This window comes from Phyllobates terribilis, unplaced genomic scaffold (assembly GCF_046119375.1).
Source record: "Phyllobates terribilis strain yellow unplaced genomic scaffold, ASM4611937v1 Scaffold_98__1_contigs__length_5973952, whole genome shotgun sequence".
NCBI lineage: Eukaryota > Metazoa > Chordata > Amphibia > Anura > Dendrobatidae > Phyllobates > Phyllobates terribilis.
Window position 1 is genome coordinate 1,632,613 of NW_027362858.1, and position 23,487 is coordinate 1,656,099.

At 41.8% G+C, this 23,487-nt stretch overlaps 1 protein-coding gene and 1 pseudogene across 1 annotated transcript in view; both read right to left on the minus strand.

Annotated features, from left to right (window-relative positions):
- LOC141198575 (gastrula zinc finger protein XlCGF66.1-like) overlaps positions 1–23,487 on the minus strand; it is a 127,674-nt gene that overhangs the window by 48,419 nt on the left and 55,768 nt on the right. The gene's annotated exons all lie outside the window — the stretch shown is intronic.
- Positions 1,650–23,487, minus strand: part of LOC141198562 (uncharacterized) — a 46,459-nt pseudogene continuing 24,621 nt past the window's right edge.

A 23,487-nucleotide genomic window follows, 5' to 3' on the forward strand; every position in this document is an offset into this window, starting at 1 on the left:
GGTTACGCTGGTGGCCTGGACCTCTGTACCTTTAACAGTACCTCCAGGTAGAGGGATTAGTCAGGGCCCCAGCTTAGGGTCAGCTTAGGCCCCTGACCTCCTGTACGCAGAGACAGCGTGACAGTGACAGTCTGGAAATGCCGTGGAGAGCGATCTGCTGCCTGCAACATCCTTCAGCATGACCGGTTTGGCATTGGGTCAGTAATGGTGTGGGGTGGCATTTCTTTGGAGGGCCGCACAGCCCTCCATGTACTCGCCAGAGGTAGCCTGACTGCCATTAGGTACCGAGATGAGATCTTCAGACCCCTTGTGAGACCATATGCTGGTGCGGTTGGCCCTGGGTTCCTCTGAGTGCAGGACAATGCCAGACCTCATGTGGCTGGAGTGTGTCAGCAGTTCCTGCAAGATGAAGACATTGAAGCTCTGGTCTGGCCTGTCCATTCCCCAGACCTGAATCCGATTGAGCACATCTGGGACATCATGTCTCACTCCATCCACCAAGGTCACGTTGTACCACAGACTTTCCAGGAGTTGGCGGATGCTTTAGTCCAGGTCTGGGAGGAGATCCCACAGGAGACCATCCGCAACCTCATCAGGAGCATGCCCAGGCGTTGTAGGGAGGTCATACAGGCATGTGGAGGCCACACACAATACTGAGCCTCATTTTGACTTGTTTTAAGGACATTACATCAAAGTTGGATCAGCCTGTAGTATGTTTTTCCACTTTAATTTTGGGGGTGACTCCAAATCCAGGCCTCCATTGGTTAATAAATTTGATTTCCATTGATGATTTTTGTGTGATTTTGTTGTCAGTACATTCAACTTTGTACAGAACAAAGTATTCAATGAGAATATTTCATTCATTCAGATCTAGGATGTGTTGAGTGTTCCCTTTATTTTTTTGAGCAGTGTACTTTTACCCTGTAGCCTAAGAGGTCAGGGCACTGATACCACTTATAAAGATCTGCTATCCCCGGTTTGAGCCATCTAGATTAGTACCTATATATAGACAGCGGTATGACTAACCTCTTATATAGCAACTACTTCTGACCTACCTCATAAGCACCTGCACTTTTATGGAATGCTTCACTGCATTTTAACAATATACTCTTATTTTTTTGGCAGCCCAATTATGTATTTACATCAGAAAAGAATCATGTTAATTTGTCTCATGCTCCTCATTAGTGATCCTCCATTGTTTTACTATTAACTGTTTCTGTGATTCATATTTTTTTCCTGTATAAATTATAATTAATAAAATTTTGTAATTTTTTCACTATTATATGGGACTCTGACTTGAAGTTTTTTCCTCTTGTTTCTTATGTATGGAGGAGTATGTGGGGCCCATTATACTGTATACTGGTTGGCCCACGAATTTGTCAAAGTTTTTCATTTTGGCCCTCTGCAAGTTTTGAGTTTTGCATCCCTGATGTACAATCTGTATGGGTAATGTTCATGGAAATGGTAATAATGCAAAGCTGTTAATTGGACTTTGCTACAAGCCTCCTAATATAGCTGAACACATAGAGGATGATACGCTGCAACATATTAAAAAAGCAACAAAAACAAGTCATGGTCAAAGTGTTGGATCCCTTGAAATTGTTTCAGAAAATGAAGTAATTCTCCCAGAAAATTATTGAAATTACAAGTTTTGTTATACACGTTTATTTCCTTTGTGTGTATTGGAACAACACAAGAAAACAGAGAAAAAAAAGCAAATTGAACATAATTTCACACAAAATAGGCCGGACAAAATTGTTGGCACTTTGCCAAAATTGTGGGTAAACAACTTTGTTTCAAGCATGTGAAGCTTGTTCAAACGCAACCGTGGCAAGTAACAGGTGTGGTCAATATGAAAATCACAACTAAAACCAGATAAAAAAGGGAGAAGTTGATTCAATCTTTTCATTGTGTGCATGCATGTGCGCCACACTAAGCATGGAGAAAACAGAAAAAGGAGAAGAGAACTGTCTGAGGACTTGAGAACCAAAATTGTTCAAAAATATCAATAATTTCAAGGTTATAAGTCCATCTTTAGAGATCCGCATGTTCCTTTGTAGAAGGTGCGCAGCATAATCAATAAATTTACAACCCATACAGTCAAATATGGTGGAGGTTCAAAGGTGTTTTGGGGTTGTTTTGCTGCCTCTGACTATGTGCAAGGCATCGTGAAATCTGGGTCACAATGTAGTGCCTAGTGTCGGAAAGATGGGTTTGTGTCCTAGATCATGGGTCTTCCAGCATGACAATGACCTCAAACACCCAGAAAATGGATGGAAACAAAGTGCTGGAGAGTTCTGACCTGCAATGAGTCTGGATCTAAATCCCATTGAACACCTGTGGAGAGATCTTAAAATTGCTGTATGGATAAAAATATTAAAATTTGAGAGTCCTCAGTGGAGGATACCATCACCATCTTTTCAGTTAGCCATTAGTCAGTAAGCTTTCTAGACTACTCAGGTCTTTCATCAGACATAGTATAACACAAAATCTGAAGAGTCACATATTTATACACAACAGGGCACAGGAATAATGCAATAGATAAGACAAGTGATGTGAAGCAGAACTATCAGTATGGGAAAGGGAGAAGCAGTTGTGGCCGTAAATATGTGTGGACACAAGTAGATCTATTCATCTTTTCTTTTTTTGTGTGGCGATAAGAATTCATCTTTCTTTTAAGTTTTTGCCCCATCTGCCCTACATACAGACCCCCAGTTGGACATTTGGTACATATAATTACGTACATTACATTAGACGTTATGCAGCTGAAAGTACCTGGGATCTTGTGGTCCTGATGTGAGTTGGGAATCTTTATCTTGTCCGTGGTCATTATAAATGGACGGGTTTTACATTTACAGTTGGTGAGGATGAATTTTGTAAGTTTCACCACAAAGGTGAAACTATCCTCCCGGTCAGTTTGCTTTCCCTCCCAGTACCTTTTAATTCTAACAATGTTAGGTTTCTGGGAGATTATACTTGTTCCTTTTATTTGTCGTTCTCCTTAGCTTGCCTTCTTTGCCCTATATGAATGTGTTTTTGTTTCTCATTCAGGTTTTTCGTATTTTACTTCATACTTTCCTTTCCCCTTGTTGCAGCCTCCCCTCTGGTTCCTCAGGAGGTATGACAAACTCCTCAACGACTAATTAGGGAGTTAGGTCTGTGGTGGCGTTTTTAGTTGTGCAGTTAGGGCCTTTCTTGTCTGTACAGAGACTAGTTGGGTGTAGTTGCGGCATTCTCTCCAGTGTGGGTTCTCCGGTGGTTATCAAAATGCGCTTTCTGGTTAAAACATTTCCTAGATTTTGAACATGAAAAAGGCTTCTTCCCTGTGTGAATTCTCTGGTGCTTATCAAAATCAGATTTCTAGTTAAAACATTTTCCATATTCTGAACATGGAAAAGGCTTCTCCCCTGTGTGAGTTCTCAGATGTTTGATAAGGGTAGATTTGTCTGTAAAACATTTCCCACATTCTGAACATGAAAAAGGCTTCTCCCCTGTGTGAGTTCTCTGATGTTTGATAAGGGTAGATTTGTCTGTAAAACATTTCCCACATTCTGAACATGAAAAAGGCTTCTCCCCTGTGTGAGTTTTGTGATGTTTGTTAAGATTTGATTTCACTGTAAAACATTTCCCACATTCTGAACATGAAAATGGCTTCTCTCCTGTGTGAGTTCTCTGATGTGTGATAAGATATGATTTCTCTGTAAAGCATTTCCCACATTCTGAACAGGAAAATGGCTTCTCTCCTGTGTGAGTTCTCTGGTGCCTAACAAGACATTTTTTCTGATTAAAACATCTCCCACACTTGGAGCAAGAAAATCTATTCTTCGCTGTGTGAATTTTTTGATGTTTAAGAAAAGACTTTTTAAGAGGAAAACTATTTCTATATTCTGAATGTGAAAATGGCTTCTTTGCATTAGGCGCAGTTTGTTTTTTAATGCTTATTTTGTGACTTTGATTTTCCTTAGGAGTCGGTAATAAATCAGAAGACAGGACCTGTGTCAAAGGATCAGATGACAGATCTTTGCTGTGAAGGGATGATGGTATATCTGGAGTAATGGCATTCACTTGAATTGTATCCTGTGTGATCTCAAGGTCATCGGATTTGAAAATTGAGGATGTCAGCTGTCCCTCTGATCTCCGGGTACAGTCATCTGCCAAGAATAAAACCAATTATTATTTTTTAATAAAAAATCCTTGAATTTTATATTTTTGAACATTTCTACTTAAATTGTCTGTAAAAAAGGCAAGTTATATAAAAAAAATCACTTATTCACCAGGACAATGACTATCTAATAGAAAACCTCATAGGATGAAGCAGTGGAGCGTGGTGTTCAACTGTTTGTTCATTCTGCCTCCCAAATAAGGAGTTAAAGGTACAGCTTCTGTCCAGCCACTAAGATTAGGGTTGCTGGTACCTGTAATACCATCGAGTCTGACAGTATGGGTGTGTGTGCTGTCCAGCTGGAGTAATCTGCTCCCTGCTTCAGCCAATTGGAAAGCACCGCACCCTACTAAAGCTGGAAGCATATTGCCGGAAGCTGCCAGATACAGCCTTGTTCTCCTCTGGGTCAGTACTCTGTGCTCAGCTCCCGGCTTGTGTATTTGTTTCCTGTTGTGACCTCGGCCCATTTACTGACTACTCTTGTGTCTTCTGATTTTGTATTTTCTCTGCTATTTTCTGACTAAGCTACATGACTATTCTTCTTCCCATCTCACTCCACTGAATAGCCGGTAACACCGTAGCCCAAACCTTGGGGTCTCTGTGTAGGTCCAGATCCATGTAGAGGGGTGATGAGCAAAGTAATTTGTGAAATCTGTAAACAGGGTAGATAGTGACAAGCCTGTTTGTGGTAGCCATCTTTTAAGCTTCCAGGTGACCAAGACCAGCTCCCCCAATACATTGTGTCTGGGAACTATTTCAGCAAGATCTGCATTCCTAATAGATAAATGGCGCTCCTTCCCTTCTTAACCTGCTATGTGCCCAGACAGTAGTGTACAACCGTATATAGGGTATTGTCGGATTCAAAATAAGTTGGAAAATAATTTGTAAGGTCCATTTGTTTCCCATTATCTTTTGTGAAGAATTCCAAAGTTATCACCACATAAAGTGACACACGTCAAATATGAAAAATGGGTCTGATTAGAATCATAAAACTGGCTGCAGGAAGGGGTTAAATCAGAGGATTACTGAAGTCAAAAACTGTGATGATAGACAATAAAACATCTACTGAAGCGATCAAACTGAACAGTCTCCATCAGAGAAAAACAGGTAACAAGTGGAGAAACCTCTCTGGGGTAATTAGAGTATGGGGCTCGGTGGCTCTTGGCAATCTAAACTATCGTAAGAGACAATATTTTCTGTCAGATGAGTTTCAAGAAGAAATATTAGACATTTAAAGTGAACTCTTTTATAATAGTGCAGAGCTGAGGTGTCTTAAATTTAGATCTCGGGCATTTGGAAGAGGCAATGGAGATCTTTTTGAAAGACTACCAGGGAGTTACAGAGTCACATAAGTGAGGCCGGCCGATCCCACCACAATGAAACCATCATACAGAATGAAGGTGTAAAAAAAGAAAGAATATATAAACATGTAACATCCCCAACAACAACGTATGTATGAAGGGAGAAATCCAACACTAAACTGGAGTCGCACTCATATATGGTGGACCATTGGAGCTACTATGAGTCCTGACCAGAAGAGTAGAGAAAGTATTAGCGCCCCCATTTCAGGAGAGATTGTGCAGTAATCTGAATTCCTTAGGATTGAAAACATAATGGAATTTATGACATGGAGTGAATCCATGAAACCAGGGCTCGAGCCAACACATCTCCTGCAGGCGTGAATAAATGTATATTACAGCCATCAGCCACGCACAGCTTAGACATATATCATGGCACAGGTGTAATATTTATTGCAATTCTATCTAAAAATTGGGGCGCTGGTAAGTGAACTCAGTAGGTCTGCTGCAAATGGTTTGTGTCACCATAAACCACTAGGGGAATAGAATCAATTATATAAAACCACTGCGCTGATGTACTGAGGAGGATAAGTGAGGATTGTAGGGAGTAGTAATGGAAGAATTTACAATTGTTTGATGGATTTTATTATTTTATTAATCATAAACCACTATTTAGAGATGTCATGGATACATAAATTAGTATAAAACCAAGGGTTAAAAATAGACCATTTGGTAAGTCCTCCAGGGATCCAGAGCTGTTTGGGACCTGTAGTAGGATATATAAGGACTGTAGCTACTGGCCTGTATAGATTAGTTGCTTTTTTGTAAAGCTACTGTGCATGTATTTACCTTGGATTGCGAGAGGATCTTACTGGATAATGAAGAGGAGAATAGGAACGGGATAATGGATCTTCTTATTAAATAAGATGTTGGAATGAATGCTGTAATGAAATAATTTTCATTAAATAACAAGCTTCATCTTGCCTTCGATTATAAAATCGCTTTTTAAATGGCTTACATAGAAAGCATGAACCTAGATGTTCAATAAATACCCAGGGGTGTGCCCCAGGGGGACGAGTATACGTCTCTGTGGGGTTATAGAGGCTTGATTCTGGTTTATAAAACTGGTAGAACCTATGGTCACCGCAAGAAAGGACCTGGAAACCATCTGCAGTGACTTTGAAGACTTAGGCAAGAAAGTGAAAGAATTGGGAGCGCAGGTGGTCTTCTCATCCATCCTCCCAGTGGATGGCCATGGAACAATGAGGTGGAATAAGATTCTACAGGTGAACAACTGGCTACGTCGATGGTGCCGTCAACAAGGATTTGGATTTCTGGATCACGGAATGAATTACCTATACGATGGACTACTTGCTAGAGATGGGGTGCACCTTACGAAGACTGGAAAACATGTATTTGGAAGTCGCCTTGCTACACTCATCAGAAGAGCTTTAAACTAGAACAATGTGGGAAGGGAAGCAAAAGGCCAGAAAAAGCCATACAACTGACAAATACTATTGAGATCTCTGCTACTGGAAGTGGAAAGGAAGAACAAAGACAAAACAATTTAAATAATAAAAATATGGGAGGAAGAGAAACCAATCACAAACTAAAATGTTTTTATACAAATGCACAAAGCATGGGCAACAAACAAGGAGAATTGGAACTACTAATGCAGGAAAAGGAATATGATGTCATTGGAATCACTGAAACTTGGTGGGACGATACACATGATTGGAATAAAAGGCTAAAAGGATACAACTTATTTGCAAGAAACAGACTTGATAAACGAGGAGGTGTTGCATTGTATGTTAGAAAAGCGTATATCTGCACAGAGATTGAAGCTTCAGAGACTGGGAGTTCTGTGGAAACTGTTTGGGTAAGAATACAAGGAGAGAACAACGGAAAGGACACCATTGTAGGCATTTACTACAGGCCACCTGGGCAAGCTGAAGATATGGATGAACTCTTTATGTATCAAATGACCAAGTTCTCCAAAAAATATGACGTAGTGGTCATGGGAGATTTCAACTATCCAGACATTTGTTGGGAATCTCTCTCAAGTAAAACTAACAGGTCAAGCAAATTCTTATCCTCTCTTGCTGACAACTTTATCTTCCAAAAGGTAGGGGAGAAAACAAGGGGATCTGCTACTTTGGATCTAATCCTTATAAACAGGGAGGAAATGGTTGAGGAGGTAAAGGTGGCTGGGACCCTAGGAGGCAGCGATCATGCTATTATAGAATTTTGGATAACTAGAGGAGGAAGACATGTGAAGACTCAAACTTCAAGGTTAGATTTTAGAAAGGCAGATTTTAAGAGACTCAGAAAGAGAATAGGAGGGATCCAATGGCTGGATGTCCTTAAGGACAAAAATGTCCAGGAAGGATGGGAAATTTTTAAAAATGAGATTCTCAAAGCACAATCGTTAACAATCCCGAAAAGTAGGAAGAATGGGAAGCATTTAAGGAAACCAGGATGGATGAACACAGAACTTAAACACATGCTAAAAAGAAAGAAAGAAATGTTTATTAAATGGAAAGAGGGAGGCATATCTAAAGAAGATTATAATGCAGTCTGCAGATCCTGCAGGGCACGTATCAGGTTAGCTAAAGCTGACAATGAATTAAGGCTTGCAAGAGATGTCAAAAGCAATAAAAAAGGATTTTGGGGGTATGTCAAAAGTAAAAGAAAAGTCAAAGATGCTATAGGATTTTTACAGGATGAAAATGGAGAAATGGTAAGAGAGGATGTTGAGAAGGCCGAACTTTTTAATTCCTATTTTGCATCTGTTTTCTCTCAGAAACAAAATGTAACATCAACTGATCTTCACTGTCCTTTTAAAGGAATAGAGGAATCCAAGTTATCTGTAAACAGAAAGATTGTGAGGGAATTTTTAGCTAACATAAATGAGTTCAAGTCTCCAGGTCCAGATGAATTACACCCCAGAGTACTGAAGGAGATCGTAGAAGAAATTTTAGAACCACTCTCCATAATCTTTGAAAATTCTTGGAGAACAGGAGAAGTCCCAGAAGACTGGAGAAGAGCAAATGTTGTTCCTATCTTCAAAAAGGGGAAGAAGGTGGACCCAGGGAACTATAGGCCGGTGAGTCTGACTTCTATACCAGGAAAGATCTTTGAACAAATTATTAAACAACATGTATGTAAGTACATGGATAAGAATGAAGTGATTAACCAGAGTCAGCATGGGTTTGTAACTAACAAGTCATGTCAGACTAACTTAATTTCCTTCTATGACAGAATCACTGACTGGGTGGATCAGGGAAATGCTGTAGATATAGTATATCTTGACTTCAGCAAAGCATTTGACAAAGTATCTCACACCATCCTTATTGAAAAAATGACCAAGTATGCAATGGACCAGGCAACTGTTAGGTGGATTCATAACTGGCTTAGTGATCGGACTCAAAGGGTGGTTGTAAATGGCTTCACATCCAGCTGGATGAATGTCTCAAGTGGGGTACCACAGGGCTCCGTCCTGGGACCTGTATTGTTCAACATCTTTATCAATGATTTAGATGAAGGAATTGAGGGTAAACTGATTAAATTTGCTGATGACACAAAGCTAGGAGGGATAGCTAATACTAGAGAAGAGAGAGAGAGGATTCAAAAAGACCTAAATAAACTGGAGCAGTGGGCAGCAACCAACAGAATGGTTTTTAACAGGGAAAAATGCAAAGTACTACATCTGGGCAATAAAAATGAAAAAAGCATATACAGAATGGGAGGAATAGAGCTAAGCAACAGTACATGTGAAAAAGACTTAGGTATACTAATAGATCATAGACTGAACATGAGTCAACAGTGTGATGCAGCAGCAAAAAAGGCAAATACAATTCTGGGATGTATTAACAGAAGCATACAGTCTAGATCACGTGAAGTCATTATCGGTCTTTACTCCTCTTTGGTCAGACCTCATCTGGAATACTGTGTACAGTTTTGGGCACCACATTTTAAAAAAGACATAGACAAACTGGAGCAAGTTCAGAGAAGAGCGACCAGAATGGTGACTGGTCTGCAAACCATGTCCTATGAGGAACGGTTGCAGGATTTGGGAATGTTTAGCTTGCAAAAAAGAAGACTGAGAGGAGACTTAATAGCTGTCTACAAATATGTCAAGGGCTGTCACATTGTAGAAGGATCATCTTTATTCTCATTTGCACAAGGAAAGACTAGAAGCAATGGGATGAAACTAAATGGGAGGAGACACAGATTAGATATTAGAAAAAACTTTTTGACAGTTAGGGTGATTAATGAGTGGAACAGGCTGCCACGAGAGGTGGTGAGTTCCCCTTCAATGGACGTCTTCAAACAGAGGCTGGACAGACATCTGTCTGAGATGATCTAGTGAATCCTGCTTTGAGCAGGGGGTTGGACCAGATGACCCAGGAGGTCCCTTCCAACTCTACCATTCTATGATTCTATGATTCTATGGTCTGAATCGATACCCTGGCACACCCCTGGGTATTTATTGAACATCTAGGTTCGTGCTTTCTATGTAAGCCATTTAAAAAGCGGTTTTATAGATGGAGCTTGTTATTTACTGAAAATTCTTTCATTACAGCATTCATTCCAACATCTTATTTAATAAGAAGATCCATTATCCCGTTCCTATTCTCCTCTTCATTATCCAGTAAGATCCTCTCGCAATCCAAGGTAAATACATGCACAGTAGCTTTACAAAAAAGCAACTAATCTATACAGGCCAGTAACTACAGTCCTTATATATCCTACTACAGGTCCCAAACAGCTCTGGATCCCTGGAGGACTTACCAAATGGTCTATTTTTAACCCTTGGTTTTATACTAATTTATGTATCCATGACATCTCTAAATAGTGGTTTATGATTAATAAAATAAAATCCACCAAACAATTGTAAATTCTTCCTTTATTGCAATCCTGTTTGAAGTTAGTCGGTTTTAAAAGAAATTGAACAGTCAGGATAAAGGGAAACTCTGCTGTTATTGTACAGAAATTCACACTTGGCCTCACTGCACATTTAATGTTGTCAATCATAAAAATGAAGTTTGGCCAGAAAGACTGGACCTGGTCTTGTAGGGACCATATGAGCACATTCATCAGCACAGAAGGGAGAGAAGGTAGATTCATCCAATAAGATATCAGGGTTCTAGGAAGCCAACAGCATCATTACCCTCCGCTTTCTCTTACAGGTCCATCATAATATTTTTCTTCAAGTGATTTTCTAACTTGTGAGCACATTCTACGTACGCTGTCATTTGGCTTTGTAGTTTATAGATCTGGGCAGGTAACGGTCAGTGTCTCCTAATCCCAGGGGGAGGTGGATCCTCCAGATTGTAAGTTCTACAGAAAAGGGCTTTCCCAATTACACAAAGTAATTTGAATATTTTCGGACAGAGGAGAATGTTGTGGTCTAGCGGCAAAATGGTGATCACACGATTGTGATACGGCCGGACTACACCACCGATAAAGCAGCCACAGCCGATGACTGAGAAGAATCTGTGACTTCTCTGCATTTAGTGATCACTACTCACCTGGGTAGTCATATGTAGGAATCTCCTCTTTACACCGCTCATCACCCCTCACATATGTCTCTGTAGCATTAATATGGGTCAGATCTTCACCCTGAAACAAATATTATAAAAGTCAAAGACAGACGGAGAAGTCACAAGTTTGATCGGCTCTAATCCTGCCATCTCCACCGTTCTCATAACACAAATATAAAACATAATAATGGTGGATAAAACAAAACTGAAGACATGACCTTTACAGCCGTCTACACATCATAGGGGAGATCTCATGACACCTTCTCTCCATCTACCTGATGATCCTGAGGAACATTGGGATCTTCTTGTTTACAGTACTGTGGAAGAAGAGGACGGGGACATCTCTCTGGTGTTGTCCTCTTACTGGACAGATCTGGAGGAAACACATACAGGGATTGAATTCATTCTTTACATACAGATAATTATAGGCCGTGTGTATTTAGTCCTGTCTATTACCTGGTGATGTGAGGGGCTGGAGAACCTCCATCATAAAGTCCCTGTACAGATCTTTGCGTCCTTCTAAATACTCCCACTCCTCCATGGAGAAATAGACGGTGACATCCTGACATCTTATAGGAACCTGACACATACAATGATACCGTCATCCCCCAATCCCTTCATAGCATTACTGTATAATGTCCCAGCATTCCCAGCAGTGTCACCTCTCCAGTCAGCAGCTCAATCATCTTGTAGTTGAGTTCTAGGATCTTCTGGTCATTGATGTCCTCATGTATCAGGGGGTGAGATGGAGGCCCCATGATTAATCTCTGGTTATGGAGAGACACATTAATAAATCTCACTGCAGACATTTCCAGAGTCCTCACCTCTCCAGTTCTGTCCATCTGTTATTCCCATAGATTAGAATGATGTAATGTGACGTCATCAGAATCTCTCACCTCTCCAGTAAGCCGGAAGAGGATCTCTAGGGTGAGGTGTAATATCCTCTCCACCATCTTGTTCATCATTTTCCTGGATAAATCAGGAAAATTTTCTTATATAGACAATCTTCACTGAGATGATCCGGTATTTTAGAGATCTGAATGAGAAAAAGATAAGCTGATGGAACATCATAAAAATCCTGTGTAATAATAAAATTACTGGAGATAATAAGGGGAAACATAGGAGGAGATTTATTATTTTACAGTATTTAGTTTTTTCTTTACATCTAGTAATAAAACCTTTATATTTTAGGCCACAGACAACAAGCAATTTCTTCCTCGGAGTCTGCAGCTGAATAAGTTTCTCATAGACTCACCTTCCATAAAGCTAATTCTCATCTCATTTTCCGACACTGGAATCGGTATTAGCAATACTGCAGGAGATATTCATTACACGTGACGTGAGAAATAACTACTTCATGATGAGGCAACATCTTCCACTACGGATCTAAAACCATATTTGGCCACAGTCCGTCACTGACTACATCACCACCGGCTGTCTATATGAATGTTTCCCGTCTTCCCCGAACTGTAATCTTCCATCAAGTTAGATCTCATGTCTGATTCACACACAGAAGTTTGAGGCTTTTATAAAAGCTGTTTTGTTTGCACAAACACCGAGGGCAGAAATGATTTGATACTAAAGTCTACATGTATAGTGTATTATGGGTTTTATTTCTGGCCTTAGGCTTTCCTATATTACAAGAAAACCCCCAGAAAAAAAGAGCAGATATTAAAATGTTTCAAAAGAAAATTGTCACCAACAATTCTTGTAAAAAGAAAAAACATGCAAAAAGCAGAAGACACATTTTGTCATTTTTTAACACGTTAAACATTTGTTTTTGTTTATATATGAACTCTTTTGGGCACCAGAACATAGATGTACACCGCAGGGATGGCATGGGTGCGGCTGCAATAAAATCCCTGGCAGTTTAACCACTTGCTCCTGCAAAAAGCAAACATGGCATCTAAGAAGGTGTGACAGAGTTCGGCTGAATGCCCTTCTCCCCCAAGTACTCGATAGTATGGGGCTGACTAGTCGCTACAATACTTAAATGCCTAATTATGGTGTCTGGGCCTGCAATGTACGAAAGTCTATTAGGCCGGGCCAGAGGCAGCGTTCCATAAGTTACCTTTTAACGCCTCCATAAACATTAGACTAAAGTTGCATGGAAGCACTGATTTTGGTAGTCTATATAATGTATTTGGGGGCCTCCCTACAGATGCAGTCAGTCATACAAATCACAGGAAAGCTGGAATATTTATGTATGGGGGAGTCTGGAGAGATAGCCGTCTGCCAAATGACCGTTCAGCCAACACTTATCTCATGTGTATGGGGCCGTTAGTATTACACTGACAGGCAGTGATAATACACGGCACTACAGTAGTACAGTGCATCACCTGAGCAATCAGAGGCTTCTGTGTTATATGATCGCATTAATGAGAGTTGTATAAAGTTTATAAAAAAGTTTAAAAAAAAGTTTTAAAGTGAAAATATCACAGTTTTAGCAAAAATAAATATTCGTCACTATAGGGAAAACTTGCATATAATGGTAAAATGGAGAGGGAGGTCAGCTCACTGTTTATTCAATCCACCTTGTCTGAAGATCACCGCATGGAACCGCCCTGGTCAGGGACTGTGAAGACCAGGGGTCTTCCATGGGCGTAATGCTACTCAAACAACACAGGGTGAGGGTAAAACAGCGTGGCAATACTTTATTGAACCACAAAGTGGACAATAAACACACAGAACAGTCCCAGCAAATACCCAAAATTGTACAACATTACACAGTCTCACACTTCCTTCTCCACCCACCTGGGACAGAACAGCTGCAACTTTGGAAGTCTTCCAGGGCCGACTACCTCTACCAGTGGCCCCCTGCTTCTGGCGGCCCCCCACAGAGAGAAGGTAGCAACAAGATTAAGAAGCCAACAGTCCATCGAGGTACAAGACCAGGAGACCCGATGGTCCCATCCTGGCCTCTCCGAGACTTTTCATGGGGCCAGGTGACCAGTGGGTCCCTCCTGGCAACTCCAAATGCCTCCATGGGTTCTAGGCGACTGGTGGGTCCCTCCTAGCAACCCCAAAACATATACATGGGGCCAAGTGACTTTTTCGTCCTCTCCTGGACTCCCCAAAAGTAGCGATGGAATCTTTCCAGTCAAGGTCGATACCCTTAGACTAGAATCATGCAGAATACAAATCTGTGTCTCTTTAGATGACATGCAATCCATCTACTTTCCTGAAGGATGTCTCCCATTCTCCTTCCAAAGTCCTTCTGATGTTCCTTGATTCTCTGTCCCAAGTCTCATTCTGTCTACAGCACTACAGACATCCCTGTTTATATTTACATCTGTGTCAGGTCATCAGGCCCAGGTAAAAGAGGTAAAGGTGCAGGGATCACCTATCATTGTTTGAGCTAATCTATTTACATAGTTGGTATCACAGGGGCTGTTGTAAATTAACTTTCAGGAAACTTAGTACAATTTGTCATTAGCATAGTAAACATGAATGTTTCCAAATGAATAGAATTCAGCATTCAGGGTGTAATGCAGTGGCTTGCAGCATTACTGTAATGGTCCAGGGAGTGTGTGGCCTAGTGTGAGGCCTAGTGTGGCCTGGTGAGGCCTGAAGAGAGAGCCAGGCCTGGTGAAGCCTTGTGTAGTCCTGGAGGGCGAAGGCTGGATCTCTGGGTGTGGGGGATGCCAGTAGCCTTGGACGGAGTGAGGCCTGGTGAGGCAAGAAGCCTCGTCCCTGTGTATGGGAACCTACTAGCCTGAAGAAAGCAGCTGACACACGACTAAGGTGAAGCAGTGTGTTATATGGACATTGATAGTTACTTTGCTGAAGGCTGTAACTGGAGCCAAGCGGGCATGTCTGCAATTGGAAAGGTCTCCTGGATGTTATGTGTATAACCATGCCGGTGAGCCACTGAGATGGACTATGTTATGTGCAGTTATGAAGTGTAATAAACTGCTGGATGTCGTGTTACCGGAAAACGTGGCTGGTGTGCTATAATTGACCCCGTGAAGCGAGTGTCCCCCAGCGTGATGAAAAGCGCTACCTTACAAGGGTTATACAAATACTATGACCTTATTGATCAGCAAGAGAAATACAAATACATTTGTAAGTCAACACAACAAGATAGTGTATTTCTCTTGACTGAACAAATCTAATCGCCTGGCTTATTCAGATTTTACCCTGTATCGTCACAGGGAAATTTCAAGGTTCAAGTAGAGAAAGGAGGAGAGATGGATTCTCCAGCATTGTCTATATTGTTAAAACCTCACATTTATTGTGAATTCATAAACACTGTTGTGATGGCATACCACCAAGTGCCCACACACCAAACCAATGCTTATTCTTGATTTACAACATGTGAGTCTCTGTGATACTTTTATATCCTTCCCTTTCCAACGCCTGGGTGTCCATTGATTACTGAGCACTTCTCAGACAATTTAACCCTGTATTGTATGGAAGAAAAAGATAATACACAAATACAACTCATGCATGAGACATTCAATAAAATCACAGGAAATCAAAAACAAATATAATTAATTGTACTGTAATATTAATCCTGTCTGATGTTCATTCCCTGTGGGGCTCTAGTGTGTAATTTAAATATCCAATATGACTTTCTATTTAAGATTTTTCTTTTCATATCTCCACCTCTTAATGGTTTATAAGACTTTTCTATTCCTAATATCTGAAGGATCTGATATCCCCTTTATGTTTTTGTGAAAAGCATCTCGAAACCACAGACAGGTTTAATGCTGTGGGATTGATTGCATCAGATAAATGTCTTCTAATACGGGTTTATAGCAGATCTGACATCCATCCCACATATTGCAGGTAACTCTCTATACACTCTATTAAATAGATGACCCCTATAGTGGTACAATTGATGAAATTGTGTATTGCAAATTGCTGTCCCGTTAGGTTTTCTTCAAATGTGTCGGTTTTATTAACATAGTTGCATGCTTTACAGGGTGTATGTCCACATTTAAAAAAACCCTTATAGGATAACCAAGTCACATGGCGTTTGATATTTGTTTCTTGAAAAAAACTCGGTGAAAGTTTTCCGCCAAGTGTAGAAGCCTTTTTGGATACAAAACTCAAACAAAATATGTAAAAGAATTTACAAAGTCTGGAGGATCGATCTCAGACATCAAAAAAACCAAGTTTGAAAGAGATATCAAAGACAACGAGTCAAATTCAATTTACACATGGAAATGAAACAAACCAAGAGCCACTGTTCTGAAATACAGGTCACACAACAAATTCAAAGGAAATAGAGGAGAGCGGAGGTCAGCTTCACAAATCCTAATGTGTCCATGGGTTCCTCTAATTATAATTCTCTGAGGACTTATCTGATGCATCAGTGGGATCAACTAAAGACGGAACAAAAATAAATTCTCAAGTACTCCCCGCAATTCAGCTCAAAACAACAGGCCGGAAGAAAGCTCCAACGTGCCCGGACATGTGCGGTCCATGCCGGAGTGCATCACGGTCTCCTATCTGCGAATGCACATGTCCGGAAGCATGCGTTCCACGCCGGAGCGCATAATGGTTTTGGATTGCATTCCACCAACATAGAAAAGTCCTATGTCTGAGATCAGCACCATGGGAGACTAAAAACAAGTATTGCACATCCCATAATGCAATAGAAATGTAGATCTACTTTATCACTACAACAAATCTGGGATGGTGGCCCACAGTATATTCCGAAATGATCAAATTTCCCCTCTATTGCACAATTAGAGATACACAAGGATCACCACACTTGTTAATTATGAAATAGTATAAGTGGAATATAATTGATAAGAAATAATTCTGATATAGAAGCTCAGACACAATATGTAAACCCCATTCACAGGGAACTGAGTAGCAATGGGTAGAGTTTACAATCCAAAATTATAATCCAGAATGGGACTGTATTCACATCAAACAGGTATAGGAAATTTGCTCATTGAGTCCCTTAGAGGCCAGTGAATGCAGTCTAAAAATCCGCTCACTTTCTTTTTTGAGGATACATCTATTGTGATCACCTCCTCTGACATTGGGTTTAACCACCACAATGATACAAAAGGAGATATCTCCGGTTTCACCACAATATACACTGTTCTTGTATCTCACTAATGGGATCTACCGACCATGGCGTATATCGCCCAAATGCTCCCCTACTCTCATCCTAGACACCCTCTTGATCTAGTCTACATATTCTAGGGGGCGGGTGCATGTGGCCATATCTACTAGTCCTGAGGTTTTACAGTTGGAATAATCCCACTGGAAAAATAATTTAACCATGGAGGAACTTGAGAAAGATTTACATTGTCTCATCCAATTACATGTACAACATTCTCCAGATCTAAAGAAACCACAGATTCTTCTATCTAGCCAAGTCCCCTTGGATGCAAGTTTTTTATAGAAACTATGCACTAAATGGTCTCTAACTGACCAACCCTTTCTGAAAGTTATTGTGGGAGTAGATCCCACAGCACCCCTCAGGGCCGGGTCAGCCACAAGTATATCCCAGTGTTTTCTGAGGATATGAAAGATACAGTCACTCTGATTGTCGTAAGTTTTTCTTACTCGTGTTGTTCAATCTTCTTCTTGGTCTCTTGGTTAGGTATGGAGGAGTGTCTGTCTCTCCCATTTTTCTGCAAACGATGATACGGAATCCAAAATGTACCAAGAGTACCCTTTTTCCCTGAATCTGATGTTCAGGTCTATTGCCTGTATAATAAAATCTGTGACATTTGAGCAGTACCTTCTCAACCGTAAAAATTGGCCCTTGGGTTTTCCTCTTTTTATGGGGATGGGGTGGTGGTTATCCCACTTCAATAGTTTATTAGTGCTTGAAGGTTTATGGTAGATGAGTGTCCCTAGGGTCCCATTCCAATCTTTCTTGATCAGTACATATAGCAAAGGCAACTGGTAATAATTGGTGTTGGTCTGCTCCTTTAAATAAAATGTACTTTTCAGGTTATATCCCCAGTACCCTCACTTATCTTCCCTTCTTTTGAGACCCACACAGTCAGACTCTACCGGCCCTTCTCCCTGTGAGTGGCAGTTGTGTATCGCCCTCCGGGCCCCTCCCGTCAGTTTCTCGATCACTTTGCCACTTGGCTTCCAAACTTTCTATCCTATGAGATCCCCACACTAATCATGGGAGACTTTAACATCCCAATTGGCGATTCCCTCTCCCCATCTGCCGCTCATCTTTTATCGCTAACTTCCTCCTTCGGCCTTTCACAGCTTACTAATTCTCCTACACATGAAGATGGAAATACTCTTTGACCTGATCTTTGCCCGGCTCTGTTCAATACATGACTTTACTAACTCCTCTTTCGCTCTCTGATCACAACCTTCTTTCATTCTCTGTCAAGAACTGTCACCCTGCTCAAGACCCCCCACTTTCCACACTTATAGAAATATACATGCCATTAACACCCAGAAATTTCTGAAAACGTTGCAATCATCATTGGCCCCAATCTCCTCCCTCTCATGCCCTGACTCTGCACTGAAGCATTATAACGAAACATTGCAATGCGCCCTGGATGAAGGCGCACCACCTGCACAGAGAACAACTCGGCACAGACGGCGACAACCCTGGAACATGCTGCAAACATGTTATCTCCAGCGGTGCTCCAGGTATGCTGAATGGCTGTGGAGAAAATCTAATCTGGCCGAAGATTTCCTCCATTATAAATTTATGCTTAAAACCTATAACTCCTTCACCTCTCCAAACAAACCTACTTTAAGGCTGCGTGCACACGATGCGTTTTTCATGCGTTTCCGCAGCGGAAACGCATCAAAAACGCATGGTAATCCGCACCCCATGGTCCCCAATGGCATTCCGCAATGTCAATGCACATGCTGCGGATTTTTCCGCAGCATTTCTGCAGCGCTCATAAATCCGCAGCATGTTCATTAATTTTGCGGAAGCGCAGCGGAATTGCCGCCATTGACTTGCATTGAGACGCATATAATGCGCGTCTGTACATTTGTACACGCGGATTATATGCGATTCAATGTGCGGATGGTACCCAGTTCTGGAGGAGAGAAGACTCTCATCCAGACCTGGGTACCATTGTACCTGTGAAAAAAAGAATAAAATAAAAAATAAAGTTTATATTCACCTGTCCGGCGGCCCGTGCAGCGCTTCTCCTTCCAGGACCTGAGATGACGTCGCGGTCATGTGACCGCAGGCTGTCTCGCGAGATGCCGGCAATCAGAAGAAGCCAGGACGAGCGCGACAGCACACGCGGCGGAGGATCGGGGGTAAGTATAGCTTTATTTTTTTATTTTTACGGTCACACTATATAAATTCATGCCGTTTGGAAATTTTCTGCTTCATTTCTGCATCGTGGGCACATAGCCTAACAACCTCATCATCTCACGGTCCAATAATCCTAAACACCTTTTTGACACTTTTCACTCTCTCCTTAATTAAACAGCACAGGCCCCGACCACCGACCTCAGCACTGATGATCTGGCCAATTATTTCAAAGAAAAAATTGACCATATCCGACAAGAAATTTTCTCCCAATCCCCAAATGTTATGCATGCTCCTCCCTCCCACACAGCAACTTGCTAATTTTCTGACTTCGAACCAGTCACGGAAGAAGAAGTGACAAGGCTCCTTGCTTCCATTCGTCCTACTACCTGCACCAGTGACCCTATTCCCTCACATCTCTTTCAGTCCCTTTCTCCAGCTGTGACCACTCACCTAACTAAAATATTCAACCTCTACCTCTCTTCGGGTATTTTTCCCTCCTCTTTTAAACACGCCAGCATACATCCATTACTTAAAAAAACATTCCTTGACCAGAACTGTGCTGCTAACTACAGACCTGTTTCCAATCTTCCCTTCATCTCTAAACTCCTGGAACAACTGGTCCACTCCTGTCTAATCCACTATCTCTCAGATAACTCCCTTTTTGACCCTTTACAATCTGGTTTCCGCTCTTTACATTCTACTGAAACTGCACTCACTAAAGTCTCTAATGATCTACTAACAGCCAAATCTAATGGTCACTACTCCCTGCTGATTCTCCTGGATCTCTCTGCAGCATTGTGAATCTACCTCTCTGACCACTCCTTCACTGTGTCTTTTGCCGGCTCCTCTTCTTCTCCCCTTCCCATTATTGTCGGGGTTCCTCAAGGATCAGTCCTAGACGACCTTCTTTTCTAATTATATACCGCTCCTATTGGACAAACAATCAGCAGATTCGGTTTTCAGTATCATCTCTATGCTGATGACACCCAATTATACACCTCTTCTCCGGACATCACCTCTGCATTATTACAAAATACCAGTGATTGTCTTTCCGCTGTCTCTAACACTATGTCCTCCCTCTATCTAAAATTGAAGCTGTCAAAAACTGAACTACTCGTATTTCCTCCCTCCACTAACCTACCTATGCCCGATATTGCCATTTCTGTTTGTGACTCCATCATTACTCGCCAGCAACATGCCCGCTGTCTTGGGGTCATACTTGATTCAGATCTTTCCTTCACTCCTCACATCTCCTCGCTCGTATCATCTACACCTCAAAAACATCTCTAGAATCAGAACTTTTCTTACCTTTGAGTCAGTAAAAACTCTTACTGTAGCTCTTATTCATTCTAGTCTGGACTATTGCAACTCTTTAGTTATCGGTCTCCCTCATTCTAAACTTTCCCATCTCCAATCAGTCCTGAACGCAGCTGTCAGGGTCATATTCCTCACCAACCGACACAACGATGACTCTTCCCTGTGCCAGTCATTGCACTGATTGCCCATCCAGTAAAGAGTTCAATATAAACTTATTGCTCTTACCCACAAAGCTATCCACGATTCAGCACCACTCTACATCTCCTCCCTCGTCTCAGTCTACCACCCTACCCGTGCCCTCCGTTCTCCTAATGACTTAAAACTAAAATCCTCCGTAATCCGAACCTCCCACTCCCGTCTCCAAGATTTCTCACATGCTGAACCAATTCTTTGGAATGCACTACCCAGGACAATTCGATTAATTCTCAATACCCACAGTTTTAAGCGTGCCCTAAAAACCCATTTCTTTAGACTGGCGTAACACCTCAACACACTTATCTAACTGTCCCAGTTTGGCCCATATTAAAATTTTCTTCAAAATCATGTTCATACCATCCATGCACTGAATAGCCTCTGTCTGTACTGTACACATACTGGCTGGCGACCAGTTCATGTAGTGTTATATACTTACCCTATTTAGTATATTAAGGCAGTATTATACAATATATGTACATTTTACCTATTTCCTTATAGACTGTAAGCTTGCGAGCAGGGCCCTCACTCCTTTTAATATCTGAGTTATGCTTATTCTGTAAAGTCTGTATTGTCTGTATAAGTCCCCCCTAAAATTGTAAAGTGCTGTGGAATATGTTGTCGCTATAAAAATAAAAATTATTATTACAATAAATTCAGATGTAAATCTAAGGCCCACTCTATTGATGTTGAGTTCCCCGACAAATTCAAAAGATTGTTCACTCGTCCCTGACCAGGTGATAAAAATGTAGTCAATATATTTGTACCATACCCCAATATATGGATGCCATCACTTATTATCATCCCTGAATATTGTGGATTCCTCCCACCAGCCCAGGAATAGGTTAGCATATGAGGGGGCACAGAATCTCCCCATTGCTGTACCCCTGAGCTCGGGTAAGTACTTCCTGTCAAAAAGAAAGAAGTTATGAGTAAGAGTGAATTTTAGAAGATCGTTCATGAAGTCATTATGTCTGCTACACTCTATTGACCTTAATTTCAAGAAACGTCTTACTCCTCTGATACCATCCTCATGCGGTATATTACTGTACAAAGCCTCGATATCTAGTAAGGCCTGCTCCCCTACATGCCTGTATACATGCTCGAGGGTATTCATGGAGGGGAGCAGGCAAAGGGAAACCAACTCCAGAGGGATTATTCCAACTGCAAGACCTCAGGTGGTACTGTGGGGGCATTATACTGTGTGGGGGGCATCATACATACTGCATAAGGGACATAATGGGGGCATTACACTGTGTGGGGCCATCATACATACTGCATAAGGGGCATAATGGGGGCATTACACTGTGTGGGGGGCATCATACATCCTGCATAAGGGGCATAATGGGGGCATTACACTGTGTGGGGGCATCATACATACTGCATAAGGGGCATAATGGGGGCATTACACTGTGTGGGGGGCATCATACATCCTACATAAGGGGCATAATGGGGGCATTACAGTGTGTGGGGGGCATCATACATCCTGCATAAGGGCCATAATGGGGGCATTACACTGTGTGGGGGCATCATACATACTGTATAAGGGGCACAATGGGGGCATTAGTGTGTGGGGGGCATCATACATCCTGCATAAGGGGCATAATGGGGGCAATACACTGTGTGGGGGCATCATACATACTGCATAAGGGTCATAATGGGGGCATTACACTGTGTGGGGGCATCATACATCGTGCATAAGGGGCATAATGGGGGCATTACACTGTGTGGGGGCATCATACATACTGCATAAGGGGCATAATGGGGGCATTACACTGTGTGGGGGCATCATACATCCTGCATAAGGGTCATAATGGGGGCATTACACTGTGGGGGGCATCATACATCCTGCATAAGGTGCATAATGGGGGCAATACACTGTGTGGGGGCATCATACATCCTGCATAAGGGGCATAATGGGGGCATTACACTGTGTGGGGGCATCATACATACTGCATAAGGGGCATAATGGGGGCATTACACTGTGTGGGGGCATCATACATCCTGCATAAGGAGCATAATGGGGGCATTACACTGTGTGAGGGGATCATACATCCTGCATAAGGGGCATAATGGGGGCATTACACTGTGTGGGGGCATCATACATCCTGCATAATGGGCATAATGGGGGCATTACACTGTGTGGGGGATCATACATCCTGCATAAGGGGCATAATGGGGGCATTACACTGTGTGGGGGCATCATACATCCTGCATAAGGGGCATAATGGGGGCATTACACTGTGTGGGGGCATCATACATCCTGCATAAGGGGCATAATGGGGGCATTACACTGTGTGGGGGCATCATACATCCTGCATAAGGGGCATAATGGGGGCATTACACTGTGTGGGGGCATCATACATCCTGCATAAGGGGCATAATGGGGGCATTACACTGTGTGGGGACATCATACATCCTGCATAAGGGGCATAATGGGGGCATTACACTGTCTGGGGGCATCATACATCCTGCATAAGGGGCATAATGGGGGCATTACACTGTGTGGGGGTATCATACATCGTGCATAAGGGGCATAATGGGGGCATTACACTGTGTGGGGGCATCATACATTCTGTATAAGGGGCATAATGGGGGCATTACACTGTGGGAGCAGTAAAGGGGTCCTGTACTATGAGAACAATACGTTTCCTCCCTTCCTGTCTCCATAGTTGGGTCGTATGTATCTATTACAGGAAACAGAACAAAAACCTTATGATTCTTATAAAGGGGCAACACAAGACCCCAAAA